Consider the following 3,372-nt stretch of genomic DNA (forward strand, 5'->3'; position numbering starts at 1 on the left):
AATTGGGGGTTTTCTGGATATGGGCTTATGCGTGTCCAAACACTCAATTTAGGATTGGGATTTGTATCCTTGTGTATCCAAACATATGGGATGATGGACCTCACATCATCAGGAGTTTTATAACCTAATAATATGATTAATATCAGTCTAATTAAAATTGCATTTCACAGTGATTTTATGAAGTGTTTTGTTTTAAACATTTCTAATACTTGAAATATAAAAAATTTCAAATATAAAAAATATTATAAACATTTCTTAAAATCATTATTTAACATGCTATAAAAGTCCGTTTGATAACAATTTTAGAAAACACTTTTAATTTTTCTAACACTTGAAATTTTTTATCATATAAGTGTTGGATTATAATCGTTCACAAACGCACTTTAACACTATAACCAATTATTTAAATATCGATTCAAATATATTTCATATTTATAAGTCTATTTGAAAAAAAACATAGTATATTTAAGATTTTTTTTATTAAAACATTTTAATTTTTTTTAAATAATTAATAACAATCTGTTTTGTAATGGTTATAGAAAACGCTTTTAACCTAAAAAATGTTTTTGAAAAAACATTAAAAGCTTATTTGGGAATAGTTTTTTATAATAGTTTTATGTTTTCAATAATAGAAAATAAAGTGTTTTCAAAAAATATCTTTTAGTTGTTTTCTTTTATTTTCACTTCTTTTTTTAAGCCTATTTAAAAAAAATTATATAAACATGTAAAATGATTAAAAATAAAGCATTACATATATAAAAAAAATATTTTTAAAACATATTTAAAAATGTTAAAATCATTTTAAGTTTTCAAATAGATTTTTGCTTTATAAAAATCAAATAACAGTTTTCAAAAACTCTTCTTAAAAATTAATTTTTTAAGTTATTTTCAAAAACAGTTACTAAATAGGTGACAAAATTTAAAAAACACTTTTAAAAATCTAAAAAATATTTGATATTGAAAAATCACTTGTAATTATGTTTTGGGAAAATATTTGATAGATGATTTTTTTAAATTATTTTTTGATAAAACGCTTACTAAAAATACTTTGAATAAAAATATTATCAAACGCACTTGTTGTAACATGTTCTGAATGTAGTCTCCTGTCTAGCTCTTTGGGGCTGAGAGATGGCATGGCCAACAGTAAGTATTCGTCTAGATCACTAAAAGTGCGAACAGTTGTGTTTCCTACACAATAAGATGTCCGAATGATATATCCAAGCATGCCTCTCTGATGCTAAAGTGAGTGAGTGGCCAAAACAAGTAAGAGAATGTTGCAGAAAAAAAAAAAAAAAAAAAAAAAAAAAAAAAAAAAAAAGTGTCCCCCATTTGTGGATTCTACATGGCTATTTATGTCTGTTCCAATGTAACGTCTTTCCAAGCATCTTAATTACGTTTGATTGTGTGGTATTATGGCGTTGACTATCGATGCGTAATGGTTGTCTTGCCTTGATAAGTCACCGATAATAGAATGTCTTCCAGTAATGGTTGTATTTAATGTAAAGCATGTTTAGCGCACAATCCGCGCATGGAAAGTGAATAAATGCATGGAGGACAATCGAGCGCCAGTCTTGCTATTTTCGACTAAGACTTGTTCATTTGATGTGAGGAACCAACCACACGGCCTTAGGGCCCTTGGGCTAAACGACTATAGGTGCGCCCCCAGACTACTAGTATTTCCTAGATAGCTTGAATCAGCAGGATTTCTAGATGACCTTTCATAAAGGGTCCCACAATGCCCCCAAAGTCTTGTAGTTGGGCTCGGGTAAGAGGCACACAACTAGTTGGAAGAGTTGCAACCTTTGGGAATTTGAAAATTTTGGCGCCAAGTTCTACGTGTCTGAATCTCCTTCGTCGTGGAGTCACATCGATCGAGGCATAATGTCAGGCGGGCGCATCCTCTAAAACACCTCGAACTTTGTAGACATACCTTATATAGGGTGAATGCTTTTTGGTGCTAACTCATTCCTTTGTCATTCCTCCTTTTTGCTATTTTGCTCTCCTCCTCACCATTGACGACTCTTCAAGTTTTCGTGGTCTCCATTTTTGGCAATCCGTTTTTTTGCATGAGACAGTTGTAGTTGCTATACATTGTTAGTCTCCAGGCACATGTTTTTTCCTTTTTTGTTGTTATTTCTTACTATTGTTGTGGTTTTTTTTTCGTCGTTGAACACACTATGAGCGATGTCTGTATCGTTGCTTCTCAAAACTAGCATAAAAACCGTTGTGGTGTAGGAGTTGAGTTTAATGTCATTTCCTACGTGTAATACATCGCATCTAGTAGAGTTCTTAGCCTCAGATAAGGGCATGGTGTGAAGTTTTGACACAACCTATGTGTGACTTGCTCTGCAAGTTATGTGCTCAAATTGTTTAGAGGAAGAGATGCATTATCTCTTCATTAGGTGTACTTCTAAGCCATTCTTGTGTTGATTAGTTAGCACTGCTGTCACGTAGGTGTTCATCCAACCGTTTTTTTCGTCTGCACTTAAGGATAGAAGTGGGGTCACATCTACAAGTGGCAAAGCTCAGTGTGGCAAGTCTAGGTCGTCCTGATCTGGTCGTTCCCTAATGGAGCGTTCAATCAATGAGTTGTCTAAGCAGGAATTCTGTGTCAGTTGCTACATTCCAGACTCGATTTCCATTCAGCTATCAGATGGAAAGGCTTCGTCTACTTCCTCACAATATGGTTTACTTCACTAAAGAACAATTCATAGCGAGACTCCCGCTGCCTACCACATCCTTAATGAAGCAATTCTTTCATTTCTCAAAGATTCCACATGCCTGTATCCATCTCAATGTCTTTCGGATTTTGATAGGATGCAGTGTTTTAAATACCTTATAACAGTTGGACTTGTCTTTGCTAAAAGTGTTGTTTGTCTACACAATTAATATGAGCCCTAAAGAGTGCTTCAATCTATCGTCTCACATCCCATCCTTGCAGTTCGTAACCAGATTGCTAGACTCCAACAAAGGTTGGGCCAAAGGACACGTCTTAGTGTCTAACCCATGGAGTAGATCAATAGAGGGTTCGAACAAGCTATTTCAACCCACGCGGTCCCTAGAAATCCCAAGTATCGAGTGCTTTCATGATTTGTTTCCTTCTTATACTTATGTTTTTGTAGCCACACTAATAGGTGCTCTGTCCATGCATGCAAAGAGAAACTAGGTCACTTGGTTGAGTGGGTGGAGAAGTCGTCATTCGTCCATCTTAACAAGTTGTTCAGAATTGACCAAATTGAACAGAAGCACAACAAGCTGCTTACAAAGAATAACTTGAAGACCATTTTTGCCCAGCCTAAACCGTTTATGATATCTCTTCTCATCTGGCTAGCACCACCGACTTTTGTGTCAGGTGAGCACTTCGTGTTAAAG

The sequence above is a fragment of the Vitis riparia genome, chromosome 12, assembly GCF_004353265.1.
Source record: "Vitis riparia cultivar Riparia Gloire de Montpellier isolate 1030 chromosome 12, EGFV_Vit.rip_1.0, whole genome shotgun sequence".
Classification (NCBI taxonomy): domain Eukaryota; kingdom Viridiplantae; phylum Streptophyta; class Magnoliopsida; order Vitales; family Vitaceae; genus Vitis; species Vitis riparia.